Source organism: Chiloscyllium plagiosum, chromosome 43 (assembly GCF_004010195.1).
Source record: "Chiloscyllium plagiosum isolate BGI_BamShark_2017 chromosome 43, ASM401019v2, whole genome shotgun sequence".
In the NCBI taxonomy this organism is placed as follows: Eukaryota; Metazoa; Chordata; class Chondrichthyes; order Orectolobiformes; family Hemiscylliidae; genus Chiloscyllium; species Chiloscyllium plagiosum.
In genome coordinates, this window is record NC_057752.1 from 11668106 (window position 1) to 11681159 (window position 13054).

At 44.4% G+C, this 13054-nt stretch overlaps 1 non-coding gene across 1 annotated transcript; it reads left to right on the forward strand.

Annotated features, from left to right (window-relative positions):
* The first annotated feature begins 5769 nt into the window (after positions 1-5769).
* On the forward strand, positions 5770-5888 carry LOC122543438. The gene has a single exon (XR_006310022.1). It is a non-coding gene; the product is annotated as a 5S ribosomal RNA (ribosomal RNA).
* The last annotated feature ends 7166 nt before the right edge of the window (positions 5889-13054 follow it).

Genomic DNA, 13054 nt, shown 5'->3' on the forward strand with positions numbered 1-13054 from the left:
ATACATTGGAATATGGCTGTAGTCGTTTAGGGATGGGTAACTCAGCTCCAGGACATCTCTGCAGGATTTCCTCACTGTTGTGACCCAGACCCAACTAGTTTGCACTGCATCCACCACAATATCAAAGGAAGGGAAGTTCACTGATTGCTTCACAATGTTCAGAAAAACCGATGAAGAAAAACTGATGTGGGTTAGTTCTGTGAAGAGACAGAGACGTTTAGAATAGGAAAGGGAGAAAGGGTAGAGAAGAGAAGTAAGTACTTTGTGCCTGTCTTAGCAGTGAAGGACACAGGAAGTCCCTCTGAAAGAAGTAGGGTTGAAAGATCCAGTGAAAGTTTGGAACTGAATGAAATTCGATATTGCAGGGAGTTGCATTGGAGAAATTAATAAGGCTGAAAGTTAATGCATTGAGGGGACCCGTTGGTATTAGTCTGAGAATGTTGAAAGAAATTTTGATAAAAATAGTGGATGCATTGATTATCACAATTCAAAATGACATTAATATCTCAGTGCGGGCCGCTGTTTGGGATTTTAACAAAGCAACACCATTGTTTAATAAAGTAGGCTGTACAACAATATAAAATGCAAATCTGTAAACCCGACCTATGTAGCTGGGAAGGTGATGCAATTATTAGAAGGCAAGTGATGATTTGACAAGTAGAAAACGATTCTCAGATTCAACAGATGCAGCACAGAATTGTGAAGGCAAGAGAACTGAGAGGATTTCCTGAAGATGTAACTGGCAGAGTTGATGTGATGAAGCAGTGGATGTGGTGTATTTGGATTATCAGAAGAGTTTTGATAACGTGCCTCACAGGAAACAATATGAATGTGCCCGGGATTGCTGGGATTAAGGGTAGTGTCATAGACATGATGGCTTGTGATGGAGCCCACAAGGGAGCAGGCTATTCTGAACTTAGTTCTATGTAATGAGCTAGACTCTATAAAAGATCTTAACGTGAGGGAACACTTAGGAGACAGCGATCATAATATGGTTGAATTCAGTCTGCAGTTTGAAAGAGAGAAAGCAAAATCAGATGTAATGGTGTTACAGTTAAATAAAGGTAATTACAGGGGCATGAGAGAGGGTCTGGAAGCAGAGCCTAGTGGGGAAGACAGTAGAGCAACAATGGCAGGGGTTTCTGGGTGCAATTGAGGACACAGTACAGAGGTTCATCCCAAAGAAAAGAAAGATTATCCAGGGAGCAGTTAGACAGCCATGGCTGACAAAATAAGTCAGGAAATGTATCAAAGAAAAAGACAGAGCCTATAAAGTGGCCAAGAGCACTGGGAAATCAGAAGATTGGGAAGACTACAAAAACAAACAGAGGATAACGGAGAGAGAGATAAGGAAGGAGAGGATCAAATATGAAGGTAAGCTAGCCAGTAATATTAGAAATGATCGTAAAAGTTTCTTTCAATACATAAGAAACAAACGAGAGGCATAAGTAGAAATTGGGCCGCTCCAAATTGATGCTGGACGATTAGTGATAGGAGATAAGGAAATAGCTGAAGAACTTAATAAGGGCTTTGTGTCAGTCTTCACAGTGGAAGACAGGAGTAATATCCCAACAATTAAGGAGAGTCGGGGGCAGAGTTGAGTATGGTAGCCATTACAAAAGAGAAAGTACTAGAAAAGTTAAAAGGTCTAAAACTTGAGTGGCTGAGGAAATAGCGGAGGTGTTGGTTGTGATCTTTGAAAAATCACTGGAGTTAGGGAAAGTCCCAGATGATTGGAAAATCGCTGTTGTAACCCCCTTGTTCAAGAAAGGATCAAGACAAAAGATGGAAAATTATAGGCCAATTAGCCTAACCTGGGTTGTAGGTAAAATTCTAGAATCCATCATTAAGGTTGAGGTTTCCAAATTCTTGGAAGTGCGGGTTGGATTAGAATAAGTCAACATGGATTTAATAAGGGGAGATTGTGCCTGAAAAACCTGTTAGAATTCTTTGAAGAGGTAACAAGTAGGTTAGACCACGGAAACCCAGTGGATGTGATTTATCTAGACTTCGAAAGGCCTCTGATAAGGTGCCTCACGGGAGGCTGCTGAGTAAGGTGAGGGCCCATGGTGTTCGAGGTGAGCTACTGGTATGGATTGAGGATTGGCTGTCTGACAGAAGGCAGAGAGTTGGGATAAAAGGTTCTTTTTCAGAATGGCAGCCGGTGAAGTGGGGTCCCGCAGGGTTCAGTGTTGGGGCTGCAGCTGTTCACTTCATATGTTAATGATCTGGATGAAGGGACTGGGAGCATTCTGGTCGATGATACGAAGTTAGGCTGACAGTACTGAGGAGGTGGGGAGGCTACAGCAAGTTTTAGAGAGTTTAGGAGCGTGGTCCAAAAAATGGCGATGAAATTTAATGTGAGCAAGACCGAGGTCTTGCACTTTGGCAAAAAAGAATACAGGCATGGACTATTTCTTAAATGGTGAGAAAATTCATAAAGCCGAAGTACAAAGGGATCTGGGAGTGCTCGTCCAGGATTCTCGAAAGGTTGATTTGCAGGTTGAGTTTGATTAAGAATGCAAATGTAATTATGTCATTTATCTCAAGAGGGTTGGATTATAAAGGCAGCGATGTGCTTCTGAGACTTTATAAACCTCTAGTTAAGCCCCAGTTGGAATACGGTGTCCAATTTTGGGCCCCACACCTCAGGAAGGACATGCTGGCACTGGAGCAGGTCCAGCAGAGATTCACACGGATGATCCCTGGAATGGTAGGCCGAACGTATGATGAACAGGTGAGGATCCTGGGATTGTATTCATTAGCATTTAGAAGGTTGAGGGGAGATCTAATAGAAACTTACAAGATAATGCATGGCTTAGAAAGGGTGGATGCTGGGAAGCTGTTTCGGTTAGGCAGGGAGACTAGGACCCGTGGGCACAGACTTAAAATTAGAGGGGGTCAATTTAGAACGGAAATGAGGGGACATTTCTTCAGCCAGAGAGTGGTAGGCCTGTGGAATTCATTGCCACGGGGCTCAATGGAGGCCGGGACGTTAAATGTCTTTAAGGCAGAGATTAATAAATTCTTGATCTCGTAAGGAATTAAGGGTTATGGGGAGAATGTGGGTAAGTGGAATTGAAACACCCATCAGCCATGAATAAATGGCAGAGTGGACTCGATGGTCTGAAAGGGCTTGCTTCCACACCTATGTCTTATGGTCTCATGGTCTTATGATGCAAACATTGCACTGGGAATCAAGATAAACTCATCCACAAGTCATCACAAACATAAAATAATAACAGACTCTCAAAGTCTCACTGGTCTCCAGCTAAGACAAAGAAACCAGATCCCAGAATAACAGTGAAAATAAAGCAGCAAGAAAACACAAACTACATTTTGTATAGGATAATTAAAATGTTGATGTCCTCACCATCTCTGGAACATCATCCACTCACTGCACCCTCCCTATCTCTGCAACGTCACTCACTCGCTGCAGTCCTCCCTGTCTCTGCAACGTCACTCACTCGCTGCAGTCCTCCCTGTCTCTGTAACATCATTCACACACTGCAGGCCTCCCTATCTCTGTAGCATCATTCACTCACTGCAATCCTCCCTATCTCTGTAACATCATCCAATCACTTGCAGCCCTCCCTATCTCTGTAACATCATTCATTCACTACAGCCCTCCAGATCTCTGTAACATCATTCACTCACTGCAGACCTCCCTGTCTCTGTAACATCATCCAATCACTGCAGTCCTCCCTATTTCTGTAACATCATTCACTCCCTGCAGCTCTCCTTTTTTAACCATAATGTGGAGGTTCCACCACTGAAGTATTGTTTGATCTCTATAACCCTCCCCAGATTCTGGGCTCTTTTATGTCTCTGTCACGTTCTTCTACTTTTGTGACATTCCCTTGCTCTTGAAAAGCACTGCAACTCTCCAGATCTCGGAAAACCTCTCCACACCTTCCAGCCCCAGAGGAATTGGCCATTACAATCCACATGAGTTCCCACATTCTGTTCCTATGGTTGAAATGAAAGTGGCAGAAACGGATACCTGGAGTTATCAAGTGATGATTTTGAACAGAGCCTCGAAGTTGCTTGCTCTTTCAACGTTTAATATAAGTAACTGACATGGATATTATCCCAAATTACCAGCTCAGGGTATGGGATTTGAAGAATAATGGGTGAATGTGGGCATTGATTTCACTTTCCTCATCTAAGTCATTCATTGATATTGTAAATAATTGTTATGGATGGACAATAAATGCTGGGCCCAGCCAGCGAGCCCCCCTCATGCCTGCCCTTGGTCCATATCCCTCCATTCCTTGCATATTCATGAGCTTATCTAAAAGTCCCTTAAACAACCCTGTCTTATCTGCCTCCACCAGCACACTTCACAGCGTGCTCCAGACTCCTCCCACTCCCTGTGTAAAACACCTATCCCTCACAACTCTTTTGAACTTTCCCCCCTCACCTTAAATGCATTCCCCCTCAATAGACAATAGACAATAGGTGCAGGAGTGGGCCATTCAGCCCTTCAAGCCTGCACCGCCATTCAATATGATCATGGCTGATCATTCCTAATCAGTATCCTGTTCCTGCCTTATCTCCATAACCCTTGATTCCACAATCCTTGAGAGCTCTATCCAATTCTTTCTTAAATGAATCCAGAGAGTGGGCCTCCACTGCCCTCTGGGGCAGAGCATTCCACACAGCCACCACTCTCTGGGTGAAGAAGTTCCTCCTGAGCTCTGTCCTAAATGGTCTACCCCATATTTTTAAGCTGTGTCCTCTGGTTCAGCACTCGCCCATCAGCGGAAACATGTTTCCTGCCTCCAGAGTGTCCAATCCTTTAATAATCTAATATGTCTCAATCAGATCCTCTCTCAATCTTCGAAACTCAAGGGTATACAAGCCCAGTCCCTTCAGTCTTTCAGTGTAAGGTAATCCCGCCATTCCAGGAATTGACCTCGTGAACCCACGCTGCACTCCCTCAAAAGCCAAAATGTCTTTCCTCAAATTTGAAGACCAGAACTGCACACAATATTCCAGGTGTGGTCTCACCAGGGCCCTGTACAGCTGCAGAAGGACCTCTTTGCTTCTATACTCAATCCCTCTTGTTATGAAGGCCAGCATGCTATTAGCCTTCTTCACTACCTGCTGTACCTGCATGCTTACCTTCATTGAGTGGTGTACAAGAACCCCCAGATCTCTCTGTACTGCCCCTTTACCTAAATTGATTCAATTTAGGTAGTAATCTGCCTTCCTGTTCTTGCCACCAAAGTGGATAAGGATCCATTTATCCACGTGAAAGTGCATCTGCCATGCATCTGAGCACTCACCTAACTTGTCCAGGTCACCCTGTAATCTCCTAACATCCTCATCACATTTCACCCTGCCACCCAGCTGATGAAATTTGCGAATGTTATTGCGAATACCATCTTGTATATCCTGAAGATAGATTGTAAAAAGCTGCGGTCCCAGTACTGATCCGTGCGGTACCCCACTGGTCAGTGCCCGGCATTCCGAAATGGAGGGGTGGAGGAGTGTGGAAGGATGAGAGAATGCAGGCTGCAGCCCTATGAAGCAGGGGGAGGGCTTGCAGTTGGCCTGTGTGGGGATGTGGGAGACTACAGGAGCCTGGTGGGCAAGGGCTGGCCTGAAAGGCAGCTGGAGGGACGGAGGGAGGGAAGCACGCACGGAGGAGGAAGAGCAAAGAGAAAAGAGAAAAAAAAGCCAAAGGGGATAAAGAGAAAGAGCAAGAAAGAAAATGTGGCTGGCCAGCACGCCTTGAAGTAGGGAGAAAAGGCAGGGGCCAGCGCCTACGGCCATACTAGTCTGAAAACGCCAGATCTCGTCTGATCTCGGAAGCTAAGCAGACTCAGGCCTGGTTAGTACTTGGATGGGAGACCGCCTGGGAATACCAGGTGCAGTAGGCTTTTTCCGCCAGCAGTGGCTGCTCAAGTCACCCCTCTGCACTTGTCTTGTGCCAGGCAATGGAGCAGCAGGTTATTTTTGCTGCTGCTGCTGTGCCTGGCATCAGTCTCCTGCAGGCACGAGACACGGAGGGGAGGAGAGCGGAGCGCTGCCAAAATCAGCAAGAAAGGCGGAAAGAAAGGGATTGGGGCTGCACGCTGTCTGCGGGTGGCAGTCAGGAAAGGCGGACAATAGACAATAGGTGCAGGAGTTGGCCATTCTGCCCTTCCAGCCTGCACCACCATTCAATATGATCATGGCTGATCATCCTTAATCAGTATCCTGTTCCTGCCTTATCTCCATAACCCTTGATTCCACTATCCTTGAGAGCTCTATCCAACTCTTTCTTAAATGAATCCAGAGACTGGGCCTCCACTGCCCTCTGGGGCAGAGCATTCCACACAGCCACCACTCTCTGGGTGAAGAAGTTTCTCCTCATCTCTGTCCTAAAGTTCAGGTCCTTCAGCCACTGTTACCTCAGGGAGATTGCTTGTGTCTTCCCAAGTGAACACAGATCTGAAGTACCCATTTAATTCCTCTGCCATTTCTTTGTTCCTAGTAATATATTCCCCTGTTTCTGTCTTCAAGGGCCCAATCTTTGTCCTAACCATTTTTTTGCCTTGCACATACCTATAAAAGCTTTTACTATCCTCCTTAATTTTCTTGGCCAGTTTACCTTCGTACCTTATTTTTCCTCTGCGTATTTCCTTCTTAGAAATCCTCTGTTGCTCTTTAAAAGCTTCCCAGTCCTCAGTTTTCGCATTTATCTTAGCTATGTTATACCTTTTCTCTTTTAACTTTATATGTTTGTTTACTTCCCTCGTCAGCCACGGCCACCCATGTCTCCTCCTGGGATCTTTCTTCCTTTTAAGAATGAACTGATCCTGCAACTTCTGCATTATACACAGAAATATCCGCCATTGTTCCTCCACGGTCATCCCTGCTAAGGTATTGCACCATTGAACTTTGGCCAGCTCCTCCCTCATAGCTCCATAGTTCCCTTTATTCAACAGAAGTACTGTCACTTCCGACTGTACCCTCTCCCTCTCAAATTTCATTCCCACTCATATCAGACATTTCAACTCTGGGAAAAAGATTCTGACTGTCAACCCTATCTATGCACCTCATATTTTTATAGACTTCGATCAAGTCTCCCTTCAGCCACTGCTGCTCCAGCGAAAACAACACGAATATTTCTAGCCTCTGCTGATGGCTCATACCAGCATCCTGGTAAACCTTGTCTGCACCCTCTCCAAAGCCTCCACATTGATTCAGTAATGTGGCCAGCAGAATTGAATGCAATACTCTAACAGTGGCCAGACCAAAGTCTTATAAACATGCAACATGATATTCTGACCCTTGTACTCATTACAAAGGCAAGCGTGCCATAGCCTTGTTTGCCACCCTACCTACTTGTGTGGCCATTGTCAGGGAGCTATGGACCTGGACCATAAGATCCCTCTGTACATCAATGCTGTTCAGGCTCCTCCCATTAACTGTATACGTTTCCTTAACATTTGATCTCCGAAAGAGCAGCATCTCACAGTGACCTGGATTCAACTCCATCTGCCATTTCTCCACCCATATCTGCAACTGCTCTCTCTGCCGCTGTATCCTTTGACAACCTTCAACACTATGCATAACTTCATCAATCTTCACAATCACCTGATGAAGGAGCGTCGCTCCAAAAGCTAGTGTGCTTCCAATTAAACCTGTTGGACTATAACCTGGTGTTGTGTGATTTTTAACTTTGTACACCCCAGTCCAACACCGGCATCTCCAATTCATCAATCTTTGTAATGTCTGCAAACTTACAAACGCCCTCATCTACATTTTCATCCAAGTCATTTATATATATCACAAACAGCAGAGGTCTCAGTCTGGATCCCTGTGGAACATCACTAGCCACGGATCTCCACCCTGAAAAACATCCTTCCACCATTACCCTCTGTCTTCTATGGGCAAGCCAATTCTGAATCCACTCAGCCAGGTTACCATGGATCCCATGCATCTTAAACTTCTGGATGAGCCGACCTTGAGGGACCTTATCAAAAACCTTACTAATGATGTAAACAGGATCCACAGCTCCACGCTCATTGATCACCTTTGTCACCTCCTCAAAAAATTCACTCCATATAGTAAGACATTACCTGCCCTACACAAAGTTATGCTGACTGTCCCTAATTATGCCATGCTATTCCAAATGCATGTAAATTCTATCCCTAAGAATTCTATCCAATTGCTTCCCAAATTCTCTCCAATAACTTCCCTTATCTATACTCCTATGACTTTATGAACCTCTCTATATTCTCATAAATATGTAAAGTATAAATTCCCCGGTGAGTTTGTCAGGCAATATTTCTGCAGTCAAGATTTCTGCTGTAAAAGGAGATGACACCAACCTGATGGGCCAAAGGGTCTCTTCTGTGCTGAATGAGTCGACAATTCTTGAGACTCAATTCGATCCTCAACAACAGCTGAGTCTTTTACTTAACATCCAGCTGCAAACTGCCTGAAATATACGGCACAACCATTCCCTGTGACACAGGGCATGGCAGGGCCAAATGATGACCTGGTGGTATTGTCATTAAGCCTGAAATCCAGTAAATGCTCTGGGACATGGGTTCAAATCCTGCTATGGCAAATGGTGGAGCATGAGCTCAATAGAAAATCTGGAATTATGAATCAAATCTTGATCATGAAGCATTTCCTTACTGTTTGGGGAAAACCCATCTGGTTTGTTAAAGTAATTTGGGGAAGGAGACAGCTATCCTTACCTGATATAGCCGACATGTGACTCCAGACCCACAGCCAGAAAGTGTTTATCTCAAAATTGACAACAAACAGTGACTTGCTGCATGAAAATGAAGCCATTTATGATCACTAGAAAAGAATATCAAATAGAGAAACCCTAATCTTTGCAGACAGTTGTGGTCCAAATCCAGACAGAATCAAGTGACGGTTAAAGACATAAATCTTTACTTTTTTCAGATATTCACCTGTGGGACGTGGGGGTTGCTGGCTGGGCCCAGCACTTACTGTCCATCTATAGTTGCCCCTGAGAAGGTGATGGTGAGCAGCCTTCCTGAACTGCTGTAGTCCATGTGCTGTATGTTGACACACAATTCCTCCAGGAATTTAACTCAATGACAGTGAAGGAACGGCGATATATTTCCAAGTCAGGATGGTGAGTGGCTTGGAGGGGAACTTGCAGAGGGTAGTGTTCTCATGAATCTGCTGTCCTTATCCTTCTAGATGGAAGTGGTGATGGGTTTGGAAGGTGCTGTCTGAGGAGTCTTGGTGAATTTCTGCAGTGCATCTTGTAAATGGTATACACTGCTGCTACTGAGCGTCAATTGTGGAGAGTGTGGATGCTTGTGGATGTGGTGCCAATCAAGCGGGCTGCATTGTCCTGGATGGTGTCAAGCTTCTTGGAGCTTTTGTTGGAGCTGCCCCCATCCAGGCAAGTGAATTGCAAGCTATTAGAGAGCACCTTGATGAATTTCTGCAGTACATGTTGCAGATGGTACATACTAAATGTCGGTGGTGGAGAGAGTGCATGCTCATGGATGTAGTACCAATCAAGAGGGCTGTTTTGTCCTGGATGGTGTCAAGCATCTTGAGTGTTTTTTGGGGGGAAGCTGCACCTATCCAAGCAAATCAATTGCAAGCTCTTGGAGAGAAATTCAAATTTAGGAACATCAATCTCTCAATCTTGCTGTTAATATTCAGCTACAGGGTGTTAATACTATGGCTTTAAGAGGTCTAATTTGCCCTTTATTTTACGAAAAGAGGTTAAGGCAGAGATGCAGAGTGGAATGCTCCAAGCCAATAAAGGAAACGGTTTGTGAGGCTCTCATGTTTTTTAAAGTAGGAACAATAGAAGCAGCCTGAAGGGGTGGGGTCAAGCTCCCACAGAACACGGATTTTCATTTCACTTTCAGGAACTGTTGGGGTTTGCAAGCTGCTACACATCTCTCACTGCTACAGCAAAATGCTTGAGTTCTCTTTCGCTCTCTCTCTCCCTCAGAGTTTTCTCTTGATGTTCTTTTCTCCTGGGTTGGAGAATTGCATGTGAGACAATCTATTTCACTGAATGTGCCTTTGCCAAGGGTGTGTTTATGGGATGTTACAACATAGGAACAGTTGTGGTTGAGGAGTCAAATCATGTATTATTCTGTTCAGTTTTGCAACAGAGTAAAGTTATCCCAATTCCTTTTTTTTATTGCATTTAACTGTAGTGTAGGAAGAAAGTTTGCTTCAAACCTGGTAGTCTGACCAATCGAATTGCACTTGGAACACAACGCCTTACGTTTACCTTTGAAAATAAGAAAAGGTTGGTTAACAGAGAATGAGATTAATTTCTGCATCATTTTCACAGAAACATATGGAGCTGACTGCAACTATTTCAGAACTCAAAGTGGCACCTGTCCTAGAACAACTTCGTGGAGTCGGCCGGAGTTATTGATGGCTCAGAGTGAAAGGAAGTCCATGAGGATAACAGACGGCAGTGGGTGGGGGGCTACTGTTTATTGCATAACACCCACGTGTATGTCCGGAAGCTGGGGCCTCCAAGGGACCTCAGTCAGCATGAACATGATACTGCAGCTTGAATGGCTAGAGATGGTACAGAGAAAGGTGCGGAAAAGAAGGTCTGAGGAGGTAATTTCGCATACAGTGTCACCGATATCTTTCTGAACAGGAGAGGCATGAGGGTGAGAAGGTGGGACCTTCATTTCAAAAATAACGAATGAATGGAAATGCTAACACAGCCAGTGCAGGAATGGAGCCCACATTGCTGGTATCAATCTGTGTTACAAACCAGCCATCCAGCCAGTCGAGCTAACCAAGCTCCTGCCCCAGCAGCAGCATTTCAGTCCCTCCATTCCCTGGAATCAGTGAGTGAAACACCTCTGGACTGCCTTCAATGCCAGTTTCTCTTTCCTGAGAAAAGAACCAGAGGTTGGTCAGCACCAGTTCTGTTGAGTTGCGAAAGGCACAGTGCAAGCTCATCTTCTTCTTGTTTGCAGATAACAGAGCCTTGTGTCTGGCACTGAGTAACACGTTGTACACAACAACCTGGCACACAACATGTGAGCCTGATTGATTCATTCCTTATGGAAATTAGGACCAACCTGCCAGGTTTACAGTTTAAATAAGGCCTGGCTGTGAACTGACAAATAGCATTAATTGGCTCATTCTCAATGGCACCGTTGAATGAAGGAGTTGCTTTCGCTATTTTCCAAACAAAATGAACCCTTCATGAATTTAGTGAATTTTGGAAAATTAAAACAAATACATCAACTGTCTGACAAGCTATTTCTTTTCAGACCCGAGGATGAAATCTATCGGATGTGGGTAATTGTCAACTCACAATTCCAACAATTTACTCAGCAATATTTACCCGGTAATTATAATTTTCTTGAGTTTCTTCCTCCCTAACAACTGCTGATTTTTAGTTATTTCCAGGATGAGACTTGCAATCTCCCTTGCAAAAAAAAATGCATAATATCTGCTTGATTCATCAGCCATCTCTTTATCATCTTTTTACGAACTCCCCAGACTCATTTTCTGTCGACCAACAGTTACTCTGTTAACTCCTTTCTTTTTGAAATGTCTGGAGAATCTTTACCTCCCTTTTTTCATGTCTTTGGCTAACTTTTCCTTGTACTCTTATGTTTTCCGGCATATTAATCTTTGGGTAATTCTCTCCTTTTTTATTTCAGCTATCCAATTTTCTGACATGCCATCTATCTCAGCACAACGATATGTCTTTCCTTTGAGTTTAAAAATATCTTTAACTTCTTTAGTTGACCACAGGTGGCAAGTGCTCGGCTTCAGTCAGATGTTCTGTATCCATTGGGTGGAGTCGTGACTGCAAGAGTGTGATCTAATTGCATGTCTGTTCTCAGTTGCAGGGTCTGTATGAGTTGGAGAAGGTGTTTCAGTTATGTATTGTACTGTGTATTATCTCAGATTATACTGAAGTCAGCCAGTAGCATGCTCAGTGGTTAGCACTGCTGCCTCACAGCACTAGGGACCGGGTTTCATTTGCACCCTCAGTCAACTATTGGTATGGAGTTTTCATGTTCCCCCCGTGTCTGCATGGGCTTCCACTGGGTGTTCCAGTTTCCTCACACAGTCCAAACATGTACAGGTTAGGGTGGCTGGGACACGCTAAACTACCCCGAGTGTTCAGGTGTGTGTCAGTTAGATGCAGTAGCAATGGGAAATGTAGGGTAACAGGGAAAAGGATGGGTTTATATGGAGTATCTTCGATAGGGCAGTGAACTTGTTGGGCCAAATGGCCTGTTTCCCCCATTGTATGGATTCTATTGAATATGAGCTCCCTGATTGGAACTGTAAATCTGTTCCAATCAGGGAGACCTGGCTGACATAAAAGGATGAAAGTCAGGAATGTTTTCCCCTTCACCCCGCTTCCCCCCCCCCCCCCCCCCCAAGTGACTGGTAGTGCAATTGTCAACGTCTGTGCACTTGTTAACAAAGGATGATTGGTGATGGGATGCCGGTCTCTGAAGAGTTATTTCCGTTTGGAGGGTATACATCAATTTGAGGGTCTATATCTGTGCAAGGTTCATTATTAGTGGGCAGGTCTGCATCACTTCGAGACTCTGTGTTCTTGAAACAGCTCAATCAGTTGCACCAGTGTGTATGGGTTGGATACTCAATATCATTTGCAGTGTCTGTGTCAGTTGTGGAGTCTCTGCCAGTTGTGGGTTGTGTATCAGACGTGGGGTCAACATTTCTTGTGTATGAGGTCGAGAGAGCGGGGTGGGGGGGGGGCAGGTAATGTAATGTGTGGAGAGCAACATTTCTGGCAAAATACTGCCTCTACTTTCTTCTTGCATAATTCCTGCAATCTGACTTGTGCAATTTGGTCTCAATGTTGAATGCATTCTATTTGCAAAGGGAATTAACTCATTGGTGTAATCTGTTCAAATGAGAAAAAAAAGACTAACTGATGTTGCAATCTCAGTATTCCCCAGGTGACCCACAGGATAGACATTAAAGGCTTAGAGAGTGTGTTACCTCAGTGTGGACTCAGAGTATTAACTCAGTGAGTGTCTGCAGTACACAGTGGAAATGTATCGGCCGATTGAGCATGTCC